Source organism: Octopus bimaculoides, chromosome 4 (assembly GCF_046866305.1).
Source record: "Octopus bimaculoides isolate indiv1 chromosome 4, ASM4686630v1, whole genome shotgun sequence".
NCBI lineage: Eukaryota > Metazoa > Mollusca > Cephalopoda > Octopoda > Octopodidae > Octopus > Octopus bimaculoides.
This window is the reverse complement of record NC_142931.1, coordinates 88,083,061-88,099,783: the sequence shown is the minus strand read 5'-3', so window position 1 is coordinate 88,099,783 and position 16,723 is coordinate 88,083,061. Positions and strand designations below refer to the sequence as shown.

At 35.4% G+C, this 16,723-nt stretch overlaps 2 protein-coding genes across 3 annotated transcripts in view; one reads left to right on the top strand and one right to left on the bottom strand.

The window, feature by feature from the left end:
- LOC106870222 (EEF1A lysine methyltransferase 1) overlaps positions 1–16,723 on the top strand; it is a 271,394-nt gene that overhangs the window by 20,672 nt on the left and 233,999 nt on the right. The window lies entirely within an intron of this gene.
- The window catches only part of LOC106870223 (monocarboxylate transporter 12), a 104,405-nt gene that overhangs the window by 44,250 nt on the left and 43,432 nt on the right, over positions 1–16,723 (bottom strand). The gene's annotated exons all lie outside the window — the stretch shown is intronic.

The window sequence follows — 16,723 nt, the reverse complement described above, 5'->3', positions numbered from 1 at the left end:
CCTATATCTTTTTATTTCAACTTTTGAAAATCAGAGAAATCTATGAAACCGATTAAGTCTTTAAAAATGAAAAAATTTAAAGGACTCCAAGTACATTTCCAACTTCTCTTTCTGTCTTCCTTTATTTCTTTCTTTCATCCTTTCTTTCTTTCTTTCTTTCTTTCTTTCTTTCTCTCTCTCTCACTCTCTCCATATATTATTTGTACTGACCTAGCAGAGGTAAGACGTTTTTAATGTTCACTGGAATTTTTCCTACCAGGCCTGTAGTAGATTTGTGACTATTCCGTGGCACACAAGAAGCATTTTTGACTTCTATTTTTAGCGATGCAAGTACTCATATAGTACCCTCGTGTATATATATATATATATATATATATATATAAATATATAGGGTAGAAAATATTTTAGTGGGGAAACACACGTGGTGGATATAAATGGAGAAAGAGAAAAGATAAAAAACACAAGATTTGTTTTACAGGATTTAAGAGTATATTAGAGCCATGATAATAAAAATATTATACAATTTTGTACAAAATAAGGTCTTGTTCTTTCAACATAATTGAAGTAAGCACCGGTTTCGCAACTCTCAGTTTGATGAGCAATGCGAAACCGGTCCTTCGATTATGCTGAAAGAGCAAATCCTTATTTTGTACAAAATTGTATATCTTTATTATCATGGCTCTAATATACTCTTAAGTCATGTAAAACAAATCTTCTGTGTTTTTTCATCTTTTCTCTTTCTTTCTATTTCTCTTTCATTCTTTCTTTCTCTCTCTTTCTTTCTCTCTCTTTCTTTCTCTCTCTCTCTCTCTCTCTCTCTCTATATATATATATATATATATATATATATATATATATTCATAAGAATGGTACAACAAGGTACCGATATTTGCTGGAGAATAGCAATCGATATAAAAGGATATTAAGGATATTGCATTATCCTTAATCTGGGTTGTTCATTTTCGGATGTTCTTCCTAAGGTAAGACAAGTTTTTCATGTTTTGTTGCACACACGCATTTTTGCCAGTATATACGCAGTGAAGCTATACAATAGCGTCGTTTTTATATCGATTGCTATTCTCCAGCAAATATCGGTACCTTGTTGTACCATTCTTATGAATTTATATATATATACCCTTATAGGGCTATTTTTTGCTGGAAATTGATACATTTGTATTAATACATTTGTATTGAAATATTTTTCATTGTATATATATATATATATATATATATATATATATATATATATATATATACCTGTACGTGTATATGCATATACTCATTTACTATTTGTTTTTACATGATTGAACGCAGCGTCTTCCAAAATGTAAGTAGTTTTCGTAAACTCATATCCTCCGACGCTACTCTATCTCTTTCTCTTCCCCCCCCCCCTCGTTCTTCCTCTGTACTACTACGTATCTCGCTTTACCCCTCTCGTTCTTCCTCTGTTACTACTACGTATATCTTTTTTCCCCCTCGTATTTCCTCTCTTTCTCTTTTCCTCTCGTTGCTCACCTATTCTTCTACTTCCTCCCTCTGTTTCTCCCTCTACCACTCTCTCTCTCTTCCCTTTACACCGGCATGGTCACATGCTTCCGGTCAATAATCCTTTCCTTCCTTGGCTTTCGCCAAGCAACGCACGCACCACTTTGTCCCTCTCGGGTCCGTGCCTCATCGCGTTCATACACACATAATTTTTCTCGTCTGGCCGTAAAGCCTTTTCTTTTTGTTTTCCTGTCTTGTTTTTTGTCCGCCACTACATTCCTCCATGGCTAGATTTAATTTGCGTATACAAATTTAATCTGCGATCCATGGGACGAGCCGTTTTAGCGATGCGTCCTGCCCAAGCTCGTCGAAACGCCGGTGTTAAAACGTGGGTGGCTGATGAAGGAGAATGTTCTCTATGTGGCTCGTGTGTTCTCGTCTACGTTTGTTTGCAATGTCCTGTACCCAGATATGCACCTATACATACAGGTGGATGTCGGTATGCACATACCTGTACGTATATATGCATATACTCATTTACTATATATATATATATATAAGTATATATCTTATACTGTGTGTATATATTTTATTAATTTGCCTGTATGGGTGATTATCGCTTGCCACTTGTGATGGCATCTTAATAATACCATCCCTCTCATATTTGAATGTGTGTGTGTGTGTGTGTGTGTGTGTGTGTGTGTGTGTGTGTGTGTGTGTGTGTGTAATATTTTAGACTAATGGGTATATGTCGATTAGTGTATTGAAGTATTGAGTAGAGCACTGGCACGGTTTGGGCTACCTGGTGTCATCGTTGGATCTACTTTAGGAATTCCGCAGTGTTAGTTGAGATAATAGTAATTGATTAAGTAACCAGAAGATGGAGTTGGTATAAGTCTTTATTTTGTACGACGATCGTTTCAACTCATCCTGCTACTGTCCCTTACTCCGAGTAACATGTTGTGTTGCGTCTATTTTGCAGTCCTGGTCAAACCAGGTACATCCATACATAAAGTGGTGTCTCGCTAAATATCTTGCGCTTGGGTGGTCATGCTGTTATTTGCCCCTCGAGTTAGGGAATGAAGCATTGCTACAATTTTCATTACTATTAATTTTCCATAACGAAAATATTAAACATAAGTTGGAAGGAACATTGACTAAATTCCTCACGGACAAGGAACACGAATACAAATTTATTCGAGTAAAAGCGCTAAGATAGAGCACGAGTATATGTGTGTGTATATATATATATATATATATATATATATATATCAAAATAAGCAACAAGGATATCCAAAGTTAATGCAGTACGATCGTTTCATGCGACTCCACTTATTTAAACAATGTGAACATTACATCAAATTTAAAATGCAGAGCAATCCTCTGCATTTTGCATTTTACATTTGATGTAATGTTCAGATTGTTTAAATAAATGGAGTCGCATGAAATGATCGTACTGCATTAACTTTGGATATCCTTGTTGCTTATTTTGATTTTAATCACCTTATTTTGGAATTGTATGGATAATACTATACTTAATTCTGGTGCCTGAACTTAAGTACCATATTCACCTTGAATCTAAATTTATATATATATATATATATATATATATATATATATGATTGTAAGAGGGATCAAATTGGGCGGATATAGAGGCTATTATGTAGATAAACAAATTAGGTGCATTAATTATATTAAACATATTAAATATAATAGTTTGGGCTTGAAATACAAAATATGTATATATGTATACAAGCAAAATGGGAGTGTATATATATATATATATATATATATATATATATATATATATATATATATATATATATATATATACATACATATATATATATTGTATTTCATACCCAAACTATTGTATTCAATATATTTGATATAATTAATGTGCCTAATTTGTTTATCTGCATAACAGCCTCTCTCTCTCCCTCCCTCCTTTCTCTCTCTCTCTCTCTCTCTCTGTATGTGTGTGTGTGTGTGTGTGTGTGTGTAAGTATATATGGTATAGAAATAGATAGATAAAGTAATTAAGGTAGTCAGAAAATGTAACAGAATAATTCAGTTTAAATAAGTCATAAGCAGCACGACAGAAACAATTATCCCTGCATGTGAATCACGATCAGGACTGACAGATGAGCAAAAAAAAAGACTGGTTCTATGCGACTCACTTGCAGACTACCCCAGTGACAATGACAGTTCCTCGATAACAAATCTGTGACTTCACTAGACATACTGCACAACATGACAATGGCTTTTCCGGCGTACATGGTAATTACGCGTGAAGAACCAGGAATGAAGATGAATTCTATAAAGCAAGGAACTTATTAATCTTGAAAACTAACATCAGAAAACCTCCCATTCGGTGAGCATGCCAGCCAGATAGGCTTCGTATTCACCACAAATAGGCAACTAGTACTATTCAACGAGAAGGTATAACTCATTGTAGACTAATGTTTAATGACATAAGAATAAGAGTTTGAGGCTCAGAGACGTAAGAGATAAAGACGCTGAATTAAGGAAGCTGAAATATCCTTTGGCCAGATGTAGGTTAAAAGAAGTACTACCTGGCGCGTGGATGGAGCAAAGTTTTAGTCAGATGGAAGATGAAATGTATGGTAACATGGAGATGAAATGCAAAAGTAGATAGAAATAGATGCAAAAGTAAAAATTGGCCTGCAAAGATTGGAAGAAGGGTACAGGGAACAATGCAAAAAAGCTAGAAAGGAAGCAAGACATTAGTTATACATCGCAATGAGTAACGGAAAGGAAGAAAGATGCCAACATTCTGCGACGAGGGTATAAAAGGTATGAAGTGTTCCGGATTACAAAGCAGTGTGTCACTGCGAATCAAGACTTTGAGAAAAGTGTGTACGGGATAATAGCAAAATACTTGATTTCATTGTCGTTGAGGAATGGAAATGTGACTTCGAGAGGAAATGCGTAAGAAAGGGGTCCTGCAAAAAGTGGACCCAAAATAGGAACCAGTTATTGAAGTATTTATACAGTTGAAAAGCAAGTAAGAGCATGAAGGCAATAAAAGTAGCCTTTAGTAATCATTAACAACAATTACTAAAATGCTGAAAATATCTAGTGAAGTGGGACATGAATGAATCATTGTTGCATCAAAGTAGATCCTCAGCCTTTTTGCACACCATTTTTCTGTTTCAGTCAAATTTTCTTGCGCTACCATCAGAAAGTAGTTTGTGCAAGTGAGTTTAAAATTCCAGTGGTTGGAGTGTAAAATGTAGAGAATAAAATTCATTTTATCTTTAGCTCGGCAAAATATCTACATTAATCATGCAACTGAAGAGACTCTCCTTGAAAATAAGAAATAAAGACAATAGACCTACGAAAACCTGTTTAAAATATAAACAAATAATAAGGTTGTGCACGTTTACATACATATAAACGAGAAGAATGAGATAACAGCAAATAACTGTTCATATTTACATCCACTTGGTCCTCAAGAGAGTCGATAATTAGAAATATATATTGTAAAAAAATGTCTTCACAAATAACCACTTCAAAGATTTAGAGTTTCTTTAAACTTATCTCAATCTCATCGAAAATGTCCAATAATTTAGCATTTTCCATTCCCTGAAAATCATAATACACAATTGTGGTATCATATTGTCCGAGTAAGTTTAAGTTTACAAGCTGAATAAAATATCGATATTCCTAAACTAACACGGTTATGTATCAAAATCTATAACATCCCCCAGTTTAGTATTGTGGTGGGACAAAAGCTGCCGACCTGTCATAGACTTGCACTTGCAGCGTAGTTTATCTTTGTTAACTGTCTCTCAGTCAGCTAAATTTCTCCGTGTGGTTTCGATCACTATAGACAGATGTATGTGTGCGTGTGTGTGTGTTCGGCGGACATCTTTTAGATTCCGTTTATCAAATCCACTCACAAGGCTTTGATCGACTAAGAGCTATAGTAGAAGTCACTCGCCCAAGTTGCCACGGATTGGAAATGAGCCCGGGACGATGTTGTTGGGAAGCAAACATATTATACAGACACACCTGCGTCCCTATACATATATATGTGTGTATGTGCCTCTGATTGTGCGCCTGTATATATATATATATATATATATATATACCTTCACACACACGGTATACGTTCACACACTTAGTATACTGTCCTATAGAAGTGTGACGCAGTGAATATAAGAGCCACTTATTTGTGCATTTATCACTGCAATTAGTTTGTTCGTTATATATATATATTTTTTATTTTGGTTTCTATTATCTTTCTTAAATTTGATAAAGTCTTTTTTCTAAAAAAAGAAAAAACGAAAACAAAAACAGGACTAAAATCAGATTATACTATCAAGCCCTTGAAAATGTTAGAGATAAATATATTATAAACATCGATTATAATCTCCAAGATTTATTCGTGATGAATGTAAAACAAAAAATAGATAACAATGCAGGAATAAACAAATACTTCAGACAGATAAAACCATCTTTCCACATAGATATAAAAAGTTAGTGGTAAAATCTTTACTCTGAAGAGCATTTAGATTCTCCTCCACAAATGAAGCAGTAGATAATGACATGGCAGAATAAAGGAGATACTAACACACCTGAAAATATAACAATTATTAAGATATTAAAAATTATGAAAAATACACTAGCCATACATAAAGTGTATTATATAAACCAGAAGCATTATACATAGAAAAAAAATGATAAATTCATCAAAATATTTTAAAAGCAAAACGCAGAAAACAAAATGCATTTTGATAAACGATAACGTAATTCTAATATTAAAGGAACTCTAAAATTAAAATCCTTCTTACAATAAAAAAACCACAGGTATGTAAAACTATGAAAAAGTCGATCAATGTAATTTATGAATACGATAGCAAATGCGAATGTTGTAAATTTCACAACTCCGACTGTTATATTGGCCATACATGTACGAAGCCCTGCTGCCGACTCACCATGTACTTACAACAATGAGATATAAGAAAAAAAAAACATTAGCAGACTTCACGCTTGTACTCTACAGAATTCTACACGAAAGTAGATAATTAAAAGTTGAAGCAATACTCATAACGCAGTTCAATACTAAAATAAACACACTGGAAACATACACTACTCACAAATTAAACCGCTCACTGATGATATATAAATCTAACGATCAAAATTTAAATTCCTATGATAACACCTATACCCCACCTCTCTCTCTCTCTCTCTCTCTCTCTCTCTCTCTCTCTCTCCCCTTGCGTCCGTGCAGTTGATAACTTTATAAAAATATTTCCATTAAACCACAAGATATTAGGTAGAAAATACTGGATGATTGTGTGATAAATATGAAGATATTGGAAAGCCAACTATCGGAAAAAATTAAATTTTTATCGAGATCCAAGTCAAATCAGATAAAAAGGTTTACTTAGAAAATATAAAAAAAGCAGAGGTGGAAAAGATGCACCACACTGGACAAGAAATATACAACATGTGGGTGTTATGTTAATTAGTTTTTGAAACCAAATGAGACATTAACTATATCTAATATCACTTAGGATGATGTAGAGATATTATTGAGTCATATTTTGATAGCGATCTAAAAAGAGCTTTATGATGTAAAGAATAGTTACATTTTTCGGTACATATACGGTCTTATAAGGAATATAGAACATCGACCCGAATTTTATGAAGCTTACTCAAATATATCACGAGACGTTTGAATGTCATCAGATGACGGAGATGTAAAAATATGATACCACAAGACATTGAGCAACAAATTATTTAATATTTCAACCTTGCCTTTCATCTTTTTAGGGTCGATAAAATAAGTACCAATTGAATACTGGGGTTCGATGTAATTGACTTTCCTCCTCCCCCGAAATTGCTGGCCTTTTACTAAAATTTGAAATCAATATTTCAAAATTATAAAGTTGTAATTCTATATATGAAAATTTAATATCAGAATGTTAGAGGATCTCTGGAGTAACGTTACTCGACAGATTGCGTAGCTCGGAGATCAGAGAGTCTCCCCAAGTCTAGCCACTATTTCTCTGTACTGAGAGGTCACAGCTCCAGTACTACAGACATGTGATTAGAATATCGCAGAAAAGAATCGCAAGACAGATTCAAGTGGAGCCAACCGGCAAGAGACTTAAGTGTATACCAAGAACGTGATGGCTAGATAAAATCCATAGGCTCTGTTGGTCACGCTTGGATGACGGTTGCTTTTGATAGAACCTTAAGGAAGCGGTACCTGAGGGCGCTACCCCCCACATCCTTTCCAGGAATAGCAGGTGGAGAAGATGGATAGAATGCTATAATGTAATAAGATATGGATGCATTGTAATCGTTGATCTTACTGAAAATATCCACGTTATGTAAATATATATCTTATTAATGCAGTAGAACTTCGCAGTACGATTGCATCAGTGTACGAGTAATTTGCTGTACGAGCCGAGGCTTGTGCGAATTTTTGTCTTGAAGTACGAGTGGAAATCTGCAGTCAGCGCTGAGCTCGCACACGCTGTCCCAACAAGAACAGCCTCCACTCGCTCAGTTTACGTGTTTAATTTTGTGCGGTTTTTTTTTGCTATTATTTTATAACAATTAGTTGTGTTAGCTACGGTTCCTAAGAATGTTAGTGCAAAGGACAGTGCTGAGAAAAAAAGCTAATTATGATAGAATTGGAGAAGGAAGTCATTGATAAACATGAGAGAGGAGTGCGTGTAGTGGACATAGCACGTCAATACCACCGAAGCACGTCAATGATTTGCACCATCCTGATGAAAAAGGACGAGATCAAGGCTGTTACAACAGCAAAAGTTCTCTAAGCAATGCACATCTGTTCATGAAGAAATGGAAACATTGCTTCTCCTGTGGATCAACGAGAAGCAACTCGCAGGGGATGAGATTATGGAGACCATCATCTGTAAGAAAGCACGAGTGCTGTATAGAGATTTCCTAAAGCAGAACCCTGGAACATCGACGGAAGATACATCAGCAGATGCATTTAAGGCCAGTCACAGTTGGTTCGATAATTTCAAGAAGAGGACTGGTGTTCATAGCATCGTCAGGTTTGGAGAAGCAGCGAGTTCTGATACGAAGGCAGCTGAGGATTTTGTGCATGAATTCAGTCAGCTCATCGCAACCGAAGGGTGCATCGCACAACAGGTATTCAACTGTGATGAAACTGGCCTTTTTTGGAAAAAAAAAGTGCCCAGAAGAACTTACATAACTGCAGAGGAGAAGGAAATGCCAGTCCACGAGCATTCAAGTCGCGCAAAATCCTGAAGGCTATGTGGATGGCAAAAGTTAAAGCCTGGGTCACCAGGCCATTCTTCTCCGAGTGGATCAACGTTATCTTCGGACCAGCAATGAAAAAGTACCTTCTGGAGAATGATCTTCCTCTCAAATGCACATCGACAATGCTCCTGATAACCTTCCTAACTTCGAAGATGATATCCTAGACGAATTGAAATTCATAAAAGTTTTGTACCTTGAAATTCATAAAAGTTTTGCAACACCACTCCTATCTTGCAGCCCATGGACCAACAAGTGATTTCTAATTTTTAAAAATTGTACACCAAACACCTGTTTCGTCGGTGCTTTGAAGTCACCGAAAATACAAATGTAACCCTTCGTGAGTTTTGGAAGAAGCATTACAACATTGTTAACTGCCTGAAAATCATCGATATGACCTGGTAGGGTGTAACGAGGGGAACGCTGAATTCTGCATGGAGGAAACTGTGGCCTGACTGCGTATCCGGAAGAGACTTCGAGGAGTTTGAGTCTGAGACACCTGTAGTCGAGGAGATAGTGTCTCTTGGTAAGTCCATGGGCCTCGAGGTTGACGATGGGGACATTAACGATTTCGTCGAGGAACACTAGGAACACTCAGAGAAGCTGAGACAGATGACCTCCTGCAGCTTCAGGAGCAGCAGCATTCGGATGCAGTAGAAGCGATTGATTCCCCGGAGGAAGACAGTTTAACGAAGAAGGCTATCTCTACAAGTGACATAAAGGCAATGTTGGCAAAGTGGCAGTATGCTTCTGAATTTGTAGAAAAAATATCATCCTGAAAAAGTATCTGCAGGTCGTGCAGCTGCTTTATTTAATAACACTACTCTGGCGCATTTTCATAACATTTTGAAAGGCAGGAAAAATCAGACTTCTCTTGATATGTTTTTAATGAAACGACCTGTAAATGTGAAAAGTAAAGAAGGTGGGTCAAAAAGACGTAAATTAAACGAAGTGGGAGAGAAAACGCCAGGACATGTTCTTCCTGAAGTCTTGATGGAAGGAGAATCTCCTTCTAAACAATAATCCAACTCATCCCCGCTCCATCGTCTTCCTCGCGCACAATTCGTCCCATCTTTAAGGTAACTAAACTAATAAAACCAGTTTACATATTTCTTTTGCATTATATTTTATTATGCTTTTATAATTGTCATTTTCCTTGTAACTGCATCTTTTCTGTTTTAAAACCGATAAAAAATTATTTTGGGGTGTCTTTTGTTTTGGTGGTGGGGCTGGAACGAATTAATCATATTTTAATTAATTTTAATTGGGAAAATTAATTTGTAAAACGAATAAATCGTAAAACGAGCTCGGTCATGGAACGAATTAAACTCGTACTGCGAGGTATCACTGTATGTTGATTGACACAATCTTTAAAATGATAAAGACAGTTTTAAAATCACATAAAATTTTCCAAGATGTGTATGTTTTATAACCCAATTCCATACGACCTGTTTTATATCCTAATGTCATCATATCACAATTTATTTCTTAGTAAGATGCCAGAGGATAATTGCAAGTTTTAGATTCTTATTATTTACCATTTTATCGAAATATATCTAAGTTCTTTTTTATTCGAGTGGCACATATTTACATTATCCAATATTAACCAACATTAGCACTTTCTCACTCTAACAATTGAATGCATGAGATTCAACTTTTACAATCAGTTTCTGTGTCCACTTTTTGTGGAGTAAAATCAATTATACTTTCGGGATTAAAAATCGAAAGTAAAATACAAAGTTTTCAACTAGTATAATCACACCTTGTATAACATTAATTGGCTATGGTACCACCGCCTCTGCGCAAAGAACAAATAGTCATTTATTAAAATGCAATGCTACCAGCAAAACTTTAAAATAGACTGAAGTTGCTGTACATATAGGAACCCGTATAGTAATATTTTTTAGCCTTGCAGCAATGTTTTTTCTACTCTCAGACAAGACCACTAATCTTAATATCTATATTTTATTTCCTTTATTTTATTGCTATCGGATTGACGAAGTGAAGGATCAGAAATGGCAGAGTTACGAGATTTATGTCTTTGCAGTGTCTCCATACATTCCATTTATCCTTTTTCGTTCGTTGCTCAAATCCCGCCGATCTCTATTTTGAATTGCAGACTTCTGGAATCGGTAAAAGAAGAAAAAAAGGTACCATTGAAATAATTCTATCTACTATATACACAAGCCCTGAAATCTAGTTGGATGGGGTTAATCGATTACATCGGCTCCAGTGCTTCATTGGTACTATTTTATCGACCACAAAAGGATGAAAGGCAAAGTTGACCTTGGAAGAAAACCAATGAAATAATAAAGTTTATTTAATCGACAATATCTTACAAAAAAAAAAAAACATTTGGCGTTGGGACAAATTTAGAAAAGAAATTTAATAAGAATACTAGAAAAACTCATGAAGTAATTCGAGTAAATTACTTTTTCACAAAAATTCATTTTTTCTTTATAGCTTTTCACTTTTACTTTAGAAACCCTAAAGGTCAAACAGGGATTTTCGTCTAAAAAGAGGAAAAAAGACACGTCACACGCGAAAACGGAATTCAGAGATAGATACTATTTATCAACAACAAACTTTTTTTTCTAAAACAAGGCGTTGCTGATATGGCCCCTGGTCAGCTCTGATCGAACAGATAGAGTTATGATCAAACGCATTCTATTTGTAACTAATTTATTTCTTCCTCAAGTATTGTGAATCCAGAATCAACGCGTCTTTTCCAAAGAAGTTAGAGGATGAATGGAGATGTGACTACTGTCTCCAGTAGGTCGAAACACTATGTAAAGGCTTCTTGTTTGGCACGAAATTTGTTTGAAATTAGTTTTATAGTGCAGTTTCAAATCCTAATAATTAGCAGCATTTTAACTACAGTCATTTTTTTGTTTCTCTTAACTTTAATTAGATTTAAATACTGTAAATATTAGGCAATTAGTTTTAAGAATAAACAAAGATTTATTTATTCTGTCAAACAAAATCTAACTAAATTCGATAGTCTCATGTAACATGGACCAAAATTATAGTTTAAGGTTAATGCATGAAAATAAAAAATAGGCATATTATTTGTTTTGATAGACAACTGAAATAAACCCTAGGTCACAAATAGAAAGGTTATTGTGATTCTGAAGCAATTTATATTCACGTGGGTCATATTAAGTCTTTAATGTTATCAGATTACAGCGAAGACACAAGCTAATTAGAGTACTTTATCTACAGTGCAAACTTCAAACACTGTCTTGCTCATTAAAATGATGTCAGCATTGGAAGAAGAAAATCACCACCCTAATGTACAGTTTGAACTATATAGATATGGTTGTATTGTTAAGAAGTTCGCTTCGTAACTACTCAAATCCGGGATCGATCCTCCTGCGTGGCACCTTGAATAGTGTCTCCTACTATAGATTTGAGTTGACCAACAGAATGGGTGAGAAATTTGGTAAACGAAAACAGTTCTAGTACTGCTGACATTGGCAGAGGACGTGCGATGTTTGACAATTAAGCCTTTGTTCCTGAAGTTGCTCAATAGACGGGAGACTTTGTGTTGGAGTAATCTAAAGATAGAAAAGTGGCAGTAGCCGAGTGGCTGGTGTGTGGGTTGAAATAACGGGTAACGAGTTTAAATAGATAAGGATTATGTATGTGCATCGAGCAAGTGCTCTTGAAAGCGATATGCCAAGAGTTGGCCAGTTTCACTTAAGTACAACTCACGACAAAGTTGTCTTTTAATGCAGTTAAATGGACTACAGTGGCTGTCATCTTGAAAGTGGACTTATGGCCATATAAAGTTATAATTTGCAGCGGGAGTCTGCGGATATTACAGGTTAGGTATGAAGGAACACTGGGATGAAGGAACATCTAGGGATGAAAGAACACTGTCCAGAATGCCATGTATGTTACAGACACATCTAAAAAAGAGGAAATGTGGGAGTGATAGCTGGTCCAGATTGGAAAAAGCATGCGTTGGAGAAGTTGAATGACAAGGCGAGTTGGAAGAGGTTATTGTGTTAAGTGGCTTCAAGACAGAATAACAGAGATGGGTTTGGTACCGGGTGGTATCAATGACAGGTTAAGAATAAAAAAAAAAATTGAAGCTTTTAGGTGTAAGTCAAACTCTCGGTTAAAGTGGCAACTGTTGGTACAAGTGGGTGGGATGAGAAGGATTTGGGTTAGAGGAAGGAGTTGATGAGTTTGTAAAAAAATGACGGTAATGAAAAGTTGAGGGCTGTCACTGGAAACGGAGATATCCAAGAAGTTGATAAAGATGCCAACGATGGTGAATGACGCGCGCACACACACATACACACACACATACACATGTACACACGCACGCACACTCACACACACGTACACACACTCAGACTTTACTGTTTACCATTTCTCCTCACAATTCACTTCCACCAGCCGTTTCTCAAAACATATATATCTACCTCCCTACTTCCTTCCATTATTATCATGACTCCTGTGAAAGAATATATGGAATTTTCTGTTTTCTTCCGCAATAAACACTCTGAGCCTCAAACACCGGTAATTTCCTCTTTCCTCGCGTCAATGCCATTTAGATTACATTCATTTATATTTTATTGCTACCACGATTCCTTCCGTATGCTTGTTGCTACCGAAGATGCATACTCTACTTCGATTCGGGATTTCATCTTATTTTCTATAATAAATTAGTTCTACAATATTTCAGGTAGGGAGCTTAAAGCGAACATATTTATTTTTATCACGTTAGGTGGAAATAATTAAGCATTTTGGAATTCATTTTAAACCACAATATCTGTTTTATTTTCTTTCTTATTAATCTATATTTCCCTCAATTTTCTGAAATCGAAAATTGTTTTGATATGAATTTAAATTCAATAACCGAAGAATTTTAATAATTTTCTAATCTCCTCTTTTAAATTGCCTTCAATGATCATGAACAATGTTTTTCATTGTTGATTATTAATTATTTATTATCTGTGTTTCATCGAAAGTTCCCTCGAACGTTTTATGTTGGCATCTAATCGTATGAAATTCTCCAGAGCTTCTGTTTAGAACATTCTTCATGTTTTTTTAAAGCAAATACGGACGCATAGTTGTTGCTATCGTTGTTGTTGTTGTTGTTGTTGTTGTTTAGTATCAGATCAGCTCTGATCGATCTGGAACTACATTCAGTGGCGTAGTGTGAGGTATGTGGGTTGTGTGGACCATATAGGGTGATCACTTTAGGGAAGGGTGCCAATTTCTCTATCTCTAGTCGAAGGTATGTTACGTTCAAATAATAGGGCTGCTAATTTGGCTACCACACACGGCGGCCCAAATCTATACTACACCATTCTCTAAGATTGTCTACATTTCTTCCTTTATTAGTCAGAGGGAGATCTCTGTTACGTCTCTTACAGATCGGCCATTACAAAAATTCCTTCAGTAACCTGTTGATGTGCAGTATTAAAATTAGGGAGGCTTTTCAAAAAGCAACTGGATTGTTTTAAAATCTCGAAAAATAAAATAATAATAAGCAAAGTAGTTAGTTAGAAAATCTCTATAAGAGATGAAAGTAATAACTATATCGAAAAGTAATGTTTATCGCCGCTTCAAAATGTTTGTTCCGAGGATAAGCACAAACAGCTCGAAACCGGACGGCCTGGTGGTCCCGTCGTCGCTGGAAGATGGTAAGGGTTCGCTCCCCTGCTTGCAACCAGCTGAAGGTGGCGTCCTTTTGGGCTTAAAAACAGTAATAACGTCGGTTCTTATAGAACAGCCATGTTGAAGTGGTGATAAAAATAATTTATGCAGTAACTCAACGTATCATCCGCTGAACTTGCATAGTAATGGTTAGGTATTATCGTTTTAAGCTGAATTTATGTATTTATCCGTAATTCAGTTGCATCCACCAACAATATATAAGAAAATAACTCCGAATTAATTGAAACTAGCGGGACTTGTGAAAATTGCTTTGATGCATAACATTGTTTCATTATGAGGAAGATTTCGATTGTTCCTGATTTCGATCCATAGTTAGTACAGGTACATCGTATATCGTATTACATCCATAGGTACATCGATTTTCCAGAACCTTTGATCCCCAAAGCTTTTCTTGATTACTGATTTTTCAGAACCAGCGGTGGTCGTCAGTTTTGAGAACATACACTAAATTAAATATAAAAATTTACTTAGATAATTAAATGAAATACAGGGACCTGTATATTAGTGAAAATAAGTGCGGATTATAATAGGCTCCGGACCATCGGTGTCCAGAAAGTCGGTGTTATAACTTTACTCGAACTTGTTTCATTATGTTTGTCTTTGATTTTAGTCCATAGTTAAGGTTGTTAAAGTGTGACACTTAAACATGAGTGAAAAACACAATAATGATATTACAGATTTCTTGGCTTACTATATTACGTTAGCGCTCACTTTACTATTGTGTCGATCTATGCTGAGCAATAATTTCAATGATGTATTAGGTTAATTATAATTATTTTATCATTAATTACGTAATTAATACTTAGTTGTATTTTCTAAGTAGGGTTTTGGCTTGATGTTTTTCATTGGTCACAATAGTTTGCTATAAATTTTTCCTGTAACTGATGAAAGAGAATAGAATTAACCTAAAATGATAAAGGGACATATTATCATGCTAACTACTCTCTGACGATTATATCTGGTTATGCTATCGTTGTTTAACCAAAACATTGAGAAGACCTATAATCAAAGTAATTCAAGCTATGACCACATGTTATCTTTTTTAATCTAGGACTACATGTATCCAATGTGTCATCCACTTTTTAAGCTGATGGGATGGCTTAGAGCAATGGTCCCCAACCTGATTTTGCACCTGAGCGGTTTCATGCAAGACAATTTTTCCGCGGACCGAGGGGATCAAACGCAAATCAAAACACAATAAAGTGCATAATATATAATTCAATTATTACATATATAATACATATATATTACATATGTAATACATATACAATGTAAAGACACCCAATAAAATAGGAATGAAGGGATCTATTTTAAAACGGGGGCACCAGTTTTCATTTATGTTTTATGTAGTGTTTTTGGTACCGAAAGACTTTCAAACTTCGTATACTTATCTATTTTGTGTTATAGAACAGAAAAACATTTTTGTATTCGAATTTATTTCATGTAAAAAATTGTCTTATTTCGATAATTTCTACTAATCACTGACGTCTATTCAGTTGAAAACAGTTAGCGCTGTAACGGTGTATATCGTATTAATCCCCTAACCCTAACCCTAACCCTAACCCTAACCCTAAAACTAACCCTGACTCTAGAATCCGAACTCTAAAATTGTTACACACACAGATACGCACAGCGTAATTTATTATATAAACAATATATGCGTATAAATTACGATTAAACCGGATGAAATATGTCACAGGGAATAACATTTTTATGACCGCCCAGCAGTAACTCTATTCAGCTGAATAGACGTCAGTGATTGGTTGAAATTACAGAAATACGACAACTTTAACATGGAATAACTTGCGATGTACATTTTTTTGTTAAGAAGACTAAGAGTAAAAGATGTTTTATATGACACATTCTACCAGTGTCCCAAGTTTCAAAGTGTTTCGTTAGTGTTTCGTTAAGAAAATACTGGTGCCCCCGTTTTAAAATAGATCCGAATGAAGTTGTAAAATTTATTGTTTCTGTGCGACCTGATATCAAGTGATCTACGGCTCGGTAGTGGTCCGCGCTCCGATGACTGGGGACCTCCGGATAAGAGGAGATTTAGCAGCAATTCAATTATGAGCAACTGATAAACCTTTACAAGTATAATAATTAGGGAACTGCAACTTTTGCATCGTTGATCGGTATAGCCACAGTATTTCCGCTGCCTCTTAATTATGTAATAAAGGTTTTAAATTTGGGCGCAAGGACAGAAATTTTAAGGGAAGGAGTAAGTCGAGATCATCGACCCCCGTCATCAGCT